General features: G+C 52.3%; 1 pseudogene across 1 annotated transcript; it reads right to left on the bottom strand.

Annotated features, from left to right (window-relative positions):
- Window positions 1-400: 400 nt before the first annotated feature.
- LOC308050587 (olfactory receptor 14J1-like) lies at window positions 401-1315 on the bottom strand (annotated as a pseudogene). Its single transcript has one exon. The product of its transcript is annotated as an olfactory receptor 14J1-like (transcript).
- Between the last annotated feature and the right edge of the window lie 7046 nt (window positions 1316-8361).

The raw sequence follows: 8361 nt of genomic DNA, 5'->3' as shown, positions 1-8361 counted from the left end.
GATGAGAAGGAGAGTGTGGAGTGGAACCAGAACAGCTCTGGAAGAACTAGCGCTGCTGCTCCCTGGCAGGGCTGCCAGGATGGACACTTTTACCCTTCACCCATCACAGGAACTGTCCCTGAACATGCAAAAAGGCCTTGCAGGAAGGATATAGAGAAAAAACAGGTCACTACAGGAATCTTTATTTTGTTTAGAGACAAGAATTGTACTGTTCCTCATATAAACAGCCATGGCTATAAAAGAAAAGCAGACAGTGGATTAGAAAGAGGCTGAAAACTTCATCGCAATAAGAAAACAACTAATAACAACAGAAAATCCAGATGACAGATTGAGCCTGTAATTAGCTATATTAAATCTCCTGTGTAGAAGCAGATGGGCAGTTTATTGCTTCAGAAAAAAACTAAGAGATGAGTTTCCTCAGGGCATCCTTGAGCTCCTGGTTCCTCATGCTGTAGATGAGAGGGTTCACTGCTGGAGGCACCACTGAGTACAGAAAGGACAAAACCAGGTCCAGGGGTGGGGAGGAGATGGAGGGGGGCTTCAGGTAGGCAAACATGGCAGTGCTGATGAACAGGGAGACCACGGCCAGGTGAGGGAGGCAGGTGGAAAAGGCTTTGTGCCGTCCCTGCTCAGAGGGGATCCTCAGCACGGCCCTGAAGATCTGTACATAGGACACCACAATGAACACAAAACAGCCAAAAGCAAAAGAAAAGCCGACTACAAGAAACCCAGATTCCCTGAGGTAGGAGTGTGAGCAGGAGAGCTTGAGGATCTGGGGGATTTCACAGAAGAACTGGCCCAGGGCATTGCCCTTGCACAGGGGCAGTGAAAATGTATTGGTTGTGTGCAGCAGAGCATTGAGAAACCCAGTGGTCCAGGTAGCTGCTGCCATGTGGACACAAGCTCTGCTGCCCAGGAGGGTCCCATAGTGCAGGGGTTTGCAGATGGCAACGTAGCGGTCGTACGACATAATGGTGAGGAGACAGTATTCTGCTACTACCAAGAAGGTAAAGAGAAAGAGCTGTGCAACACATCCTGTGTAGGAGATGTTCCTGGTGTCCCAGAAGGAATTGGCCATGGATTTGGGGACAGTGCTGGAGATGCAGCCCAGGTCGAGGAGGGCGAGGTTGAGCAGGAAGAAGTACATGGGGCTGTGGAGGTGCTAGTCCCAGGCTATGGTGGTGATGATGAGGCCGTTGCCCAGGAGGGCAGTCAGGTAGATGCCCAGGAAGAGCCAGGAGTGCAAGAGCTGCAGCTCCCGTGTGTCTGCGAACACCAGGAGGAGGAACTGGGTGATGGAGCTGCTGTTGGACATTGGCTGCCTGTGGGCATGGGGCACTGTGAAAACAGGAGAACATGTAGACAAATCAGGACAGAGTTCTTCCAGAAAATCTCTTCCTCCCCCTCAATCAACATCCCTCTTCTACTCCCACCTGTGCCACCACATACAGAAATGCAAATTGTTTTCTCCTTTTTGGCAGCTGCTGTGGTCATGTCCCTGGCTGGACTGTTGGTTTGTGCTTTCTGATTGTGCTGTGAGGATCAGGGCCTCTTCCTGTGGGCTCCCAAGGTGCCAACCCTGCCCTACAGCACCGGGACCTGGGAAAGGGAGGGAGTTCTTGTGTTTATACACAATTATAATCTACTTATATCGTAATCATAATTCACAATATCATGCCAGGGAAGCACTGGGGTGTCCTAAAGCTGTTCTGACTGGGACAGAATGGGCTCGTTCCCCAGCCCCACACATAGAACATCCCGGAGCCCCAGAGGGCATGATGGGCTTAGGGAATTTGCTCCCACAGAGACATCTGCATGGCAGGACTTGCAGCATCAGTATCTGATCTTCAGCTGAAAGCCCAGCTGCAGAGAGTTTGAGGGAAGAACACAGGCAGCGGAGTCACCGAGTGGACAAGGAGACATGGCCCAGCGCTCCTGCTGAGAGAGAACAGGGAGACATGGACAGGCCCTCAGGAGCTTCTCCTTCTTGGAAGCTGGGCTGCCAAGGAAGTGCCTCAGCTCAAGACACCACAGACTTGAGGACAGAAGCTGTGGTGGGTGGGAGAGGAGCCTGGCAGCACTGCTAAGGGGTAGACATCAACACTGCAGGGGATGGCAGGGAGGTGCCCAAGTTCCCCCTGTGATGGCACTTTTGGCAGAAGGTCCCTCTCTCCCCCTGCCCAGGTCTTTACTGCCTGGAGCTGTTCCTGCTGGGAGCAGTTTCTCTGTCCCCATGTCTCCTCCCTGTCACTGCTCTCAGTGTCAGTCTGTCCCACCCCCTGTGTGCTCAGCTCTTCCCTGCACAAACCTCCTGGCAGCTCAGCACTGCCCAGGAACATCTCTATGTGTGTGCGGATTCTGCTGAGAACATCATACCAGCCATAAAGGGGGTGGAAAGGAGATGTTGCTGCTCTGTGAGCGAGAGTGTGTTGAATTGCGCTCTCAGAGAAAAATAAATATCTGGAGTTTCAGCACTTCCCCGTAACTGAAAGACACATTTCCATCTTCCCTTTCCTAGCCAGCCAGCCAAGAATAGAGGACAAAAGGCAATAATTGCTTCCCTTTCAGATAATCCCTGCCTTGTTGTCCCTCTTGGAATGTCCCTGGGGCTGAGTTGTCAGCAACTCTGATCCACACAGCACCCTCTCCACAGCACAAGGACCCTGTCCTGCCTGGGATCACTCCTTTCCCCCACAGCTTCTCCCCTCCTTGTTGTTTGGATCTCCACGGGCAGGCTGAGCGCTGACCCTGGCAGGCGGCAGAGTCCCTGCCCGGCACAGCCCTGGGGTGCAGGGACCCTGCTCTGCAGGACAGCCCTGGGCACCCCTGGGTGCTCACCCGGCTTCACAGCTGTTTAGCATGGCCTGACAAGAGCCCCGTCCTTACAGGTCCCACAAGTTGTGCCTGTGCCAGTTTCAGGAGATGCCTCCAGGAGCTACAGCTGCACTGCCCTGCACCAGAGACTTACCATGGCAAGGGCTGCAAAGGTTTCTCCTCCAGTGAGCTCTCAGTCGTCCTCCAGTCCTGACCACCTTTAATCTCTCTCTGCCTTGCTCGTCTTCTGAGATCCCCAGGCAGAGCCCTCAGCCCTGCTGCGTGTGCAGAGGAGCTGCTCCTGGGCAGAGCTGTCTCTCTGCAGCGCTGCCGCTGCCATGAGCTCCCTGTGTCCCAGGAGCCCAGCCCAGCTCAGCACCACAGGAGCAGCCCAAGGCACTTTAATGACCCCTCTGGTGGGTTTGGTGCTGAGTCCATGGACCTCAGACCCTGGAGGAAGGGGAGGAAACTTCTCAAGAAGTCAAAGTCAGATTCAAACTCCAAAGTTCCTTGTACTGTTAATGGGCCCCACTGAGGTAACCTACTGAGAAACAACATTCAGGTTTGGTTAGAGAAGAAAACTGGAGGTCAGGAAAAGCAAAGTAAAGATGTCTCTGATGCTGAGGAAACCTGGATGTGTTTCTTTAACCAGAAGACAAGCCCTGACCTTGTACCATGGGAAGTCAGATCCTGTCCCTGCCACGTTGCCCAGGCCCTTCCTGGGACAGTGTGATGTGGGGCTGTGCAAGGCCAAGGGCAGGACTATGGTCCCAGCCCTCCCAGGTTCCTGGCTGGGGACAAGGAGGCCATGAGGCCCCTGTGCTGCAAGGACAAGGTGTCTCCTCACAGGCATCAGAGGTGCAGACAACAGCCACAGCCAAGGGGAGAAGGAGCTCATGTCTGGTGGGGCTTTCAGCCTCTTTCCATCCCGTGATCATCTCCACGACAGCCTGTCCTGTGCTGTGGCATCCCCTGCACCTCTGTCCCTGCAGGCTGCAGACATCCCCCCTGCTGCCCCACCTTGCTCTTGTCTGAGCATCTTCCTTCCTTTGCTGAGATCTCTCCATCCTCCTCAGCTGCTCCTTGAAGCACAAAGCCTTGGGCTGATGCAGACTCCCTCTGCTGACCTGCTCCACAACAGCACTGCCCTTCCATCACATTCCTTTCTGCTCATGGCCAGCCTGGACCTCCTCAGCTGCACTTTGGGCCATTATTTCTTTCTCAAGCTCTTTCCCACTATGCAGAAACCTTCCACCACCTCTGAAACCGCCCTTCAAGCACTCTCAGGCTACTCCTGCACTGCTGCAGCCTCCCCAGCGCTGCTGGGCCAAAGCAGCCCAGGTCCCTCAGCACCCCACACCATGTGCACAAGGTGCTGAACCTGCCTTGGCACAGCCCTGCACTCTGCAGTTCCTCCCTGCTGCTCCAGACTGGGAAGCCGCACACTGGCACACACCCGTGTGTGTGGGTCACACCAGTGCTGAACCGAATGGGATGAGAACTGCAGGTGTCTGGGTCCCCACGCTGTTCCTCATGCAGCCCCGTGTGCAGCTGCCTTGTTCATGGTGAGCGTGCATCATGGGCTATTGTGGAGCCCATTGACAACATCTTCCTGACACTGATGACTGAGAAGTCAGTGGGGTGAGGTGCCCTGTGGGACTTCACTCTTACAAACCAGAAAGAGTTGGTCAGGATGGAACAGTCAGGGATGGGAAAGTGGAGCTGAGGCTCCTGGGAGATGAGAACAAGGCCAAGAGCAGGATTTCAGGAGAGCAGGATTTGGCCTACTGAGGGACCTGCTTGGGTCCTGTGGGATATGACCTTGGTGTCTGCAGTGCTTTTCTCTCCCATCTCCTCCCTCCTCTCTCCCACCTGCTGTTGTGCAGTGTTTTTTACCGCTTCTCAAATACAATATCCCAGAGGTGCTGCCAGCATCACTGCGTGGCTCAGATTGGGCAAGGAGTGGGTCCATCTTGGAGCAGCTAAATCAGCTCTGTCTGACGTTGGTCCAACTCCTGTTGTCTTCTCAGAGAGGTGACAACTGTAGCACACCCACACTCACCCCCAGTTCCACGTCTTTGCCTTGTAAGCCCAGTACAGGGTGACAATATGTTGGGTGTTACAAACTACTTGATCATGGAGAAGAAATGGAAAAGATCTTCTGTAAGTAACCTGAGGAAGTCTCCAGTCAATGAGTACGTTCCTATGGGGAACTGTAATTGCCCTGACATTCACTGGCCAGGGAAAGCTGGAGGTACTGAAATTCCAGAGGATCTTGGGGCAACTTCTTAACATGTCTGCCTGATGGGCCAACAAGGGTGATGCTCACCTGGATCTGGAACTGGAAAAAAAGGAGTAACTGGTGAGGGATATGAACATCAGTGTCCACCTTGGCTGTTGTGACCAGGAAGCAGTGGGGTCCCAGGCACCAGAGGGGAGGGAGGAAGGCCAGCAGCAGAGCACAGGCTGGTGGGCTCCAGAGGAGAAGACTTGGACATGCTGGTGGATGGTGTGTGAGGTGGTGACATGGACGTCGGTCTGAAGATTGAAGGAGCTCAGGAAATCTGAAAAGCTTTACAGGGCAGCCTGCTCCAAGCACAAGAATGATCTCTCCAAGTATCCTTGAACAGAAGCATTTATCTCATTGAGGCTGCTCATCTGAACTGATGGAGCTCCAGGGAAAATAGGCAGTACATAGGAGGTGGGGGCAGTGGAAATTCCAAAAGAAGAAGTTTATTATGTGCATGTAGGGATGATGGCAAAGATGCCTTGGACTTGATCCTTGAACAGGAGTCTGAGGGCAGCAAGATGAGCTGACACTGCCTCATTTGCAGTAAAAGAACTGACAGGGTCAACGTGGGCCTGCTGCTGAACTTGCTAAGAGCTGAATCACACGGGACTGAGGTACTACATGGCTTCTTTGCCTCCATCTTCACCAGCAAGGTCTCCTGGGACTTGGTTCCTGAAGGCAGGAGTCTGGAGAACACCCAGCAGTGGATGGGGCTCAAGTCAGGGGTGACCTGAGCAAACTCAGACACCATTACAGAACAGGAGATGGGTCACTTGACCAGCTCCCTGAACACAAGTATCACTGTGCTGTGGCACCTGAGATTGCCAGGGACACCCACCTCTTGGTCCAGAGGAGTGTGACTCCTCTTGAGGTGTCCTGGCCTGTCTTCTCGCTCATATGGTGATTTAGGTACCCAGTTTTCTGACATATTCAGTCTCTACTAGGAGACATTCCACATCAATATGAGCTGGAGGCTGCTGATGCCACCTGTTCTGGAAAGGGAGAGAAGGGCGAGCAGGGAAGGGAATAGAAGAAATTTGACTTTATTGTTCTTTGTTGTGGAAATGGTCTCTGTTTTGCTGTTCCTGAAATCTCCCTAATCATCCACACCAGACTTGAAGCCTTTAGGAAAATAATGCACAGAGCCTTGGCTTGTAGGAGCATTTTAGATGTTAGTGAGCCCTCTGCTGTCATGATCCTGAACTGCAGATGCTGAGAGAATGAACAAACCTCTAATGAAGTCAAAGGCAGAAGTAAACCCCAAGTTTCTGAGGGTGTTTGGATCCCATGAAGGGCCATCACTGACACAGCTGTGAAGGAAACAACCAGTGCAGGTCCCTGTCCCTGGAGGCTGGTGAAGGAAAAACATGGAGACGCTGGTTCCAGGTGGTGAGGGCCTTGTGGAGGTGGCTCTGATGCCATGTCAGCCCTTGATGCTTGTTCATCACCAGAATGGCTGAGCCCTGACCCCTGGGACCCGGTAGATTATTCTCCAATGTTTTTCAAGGCTTTTTCTGTGGTCAGTGTGAGCTTTGGGGCATGGTTTAGTGGTGGACTTGTCAGTGTTTGATTTAAGGTTGGACTCTCCGTTCTCTTTTCCACCCTAAATGATTCTATGATTCTATGATTTGAGTTGAAACCATTGCAATTCCATCCCCTCCAGCTTCTCTCAGAGGTGGCTATTGTGTGGCACAACTGTCCATAGGAGAATAGTTTATTTTTGAGACAAAGGTGGCCAAGGAACAGATCCCAGGTCAGTGCAAAGGCCCAAAGGAAGCCAGAATCTTTATGTGTGTGCACTGACACACACTGTCACCTGCATTTCCAGTCTCTGCAGTCCCAACAGTGCCGCAGAGTCTGGAGTTCTGAGCTCCCTCATCTGCCCTGTGTGACATGTGTAAAATGGAACTACCCCAGTCCAATGGCTGGTTTTGATTCTCTTCACAGCCTGAACCACCACATGGGTCAGGAGACAAGCCAGGATACCCAACCAGGACTCACATACCCTTCATGTAGATTTTAGGTGTTCCCTGGCATCTCAGCAGACATGTCACGCTGATATCTGGGTGCAAGGAGCTGGTCAAGTGCCTCGTTTTCATTTCTATAATGATGGATTTGTGTCTGGATGATGTGCAGACTCTGTGCATGGATGCTGATACCTCTTGGACAACCTACTCTGAAAGGGTTAACAACACAGGCTGTTCTTTCTGGAGAGGCATTAGGACAGCAAAAAATAAGATCTTGGCTCAGGGTAAAAGAACAAGGATGGAAAAGATGTGGTCAGGACTGTTTGGGGGCACTTGTAAAGCAGCCCTGAACCTCATGTTAATTACTTCTTTATTCTGGGATAACCTGAGAGCTGTCCCTAATTTAAAAACATGAAGGGGAAGGAAGGACAGCATCGTTCAGGCTCAAAGGGACCTCAGGAGGTGTCTTGACCAACCTCCTGCTCACAGTAGTGTCAGACCAGATTGGTCAGGGCTTTATCCAAACACATCTTGGTCACTTTCTGGGACAGAGTGAGTGCGCACTCCTGGGAAACAGCTTCCAGTGCTGGACTGTCCTCAAGACTGGAAAGTTTCTCCCTTTCTACAGCACCTTTTCAAGCCCAACCATCCAGATTGCTTTTTACTCATCTACTTGTGCACTGACACTGACCATAATATCCTACCTTGGACGCAAGAATATTTTGGGGGATGATTCTGGATTCCTTGATGACTTCCAGGTAACAGACCACCACTGCTCTGCCCACGTCCACAACCCTGTCCTTTCCTCACGGAAAGCAAAGAAGAATCACCTGCCCTGGGCAAACTCCGTCACCATCTCTTCTTGACACCCAGAAATGGGGTCCCAGTGGCCATGCTCTGGGGCACAGCCCTTAGTTCCCCTGCTCACCCATGGGCCATTTTGAAAAGTGCACACACTGTGTGAGAGCTGCCAGTGCTCAGGGAGTCCCCCCAGTCTCCATGAGCTTTCACAGATGCTGGAGAGTGGCCTCACTGTGACATGGTCCTGCTGTCCCAGCTCCTGGGATGCTGCCCCTGCTGTCCCATAGACTGGAGAGGATTGTGTTAGTTCCAGCGGCTCCTGACTTGATCCCCGTGCACTGCTGATTGTTCTGACTCCAGTCACAGAGGCCTGGGAGACCTTGCTGGTGAAGATGGAGAACGAGAGGACACAGTGATTCTCACCTCTTATTAAATTCATCAGTGTTCGCACAGTGTCTTTGCTTCTCCTTTAACTGTTCCTGCAGTAGT

This window comes from Nesoenas mayeri (genome assembly GCF_963082525.1).
Source record: "Nesoenas mayeri genome assembly, chromosome: 29".
Taxonomy (NCBI): Eukaryota; Metazoa; Chordata; class Aves; order Columbiformes; family Columbidae; genus Nesoenas; species Nesoenas mayeri.
Note: the sequence above shows the minus strand (reverse complement) of the source record. Positions and strands in the feature narration are given on the sequence as shown.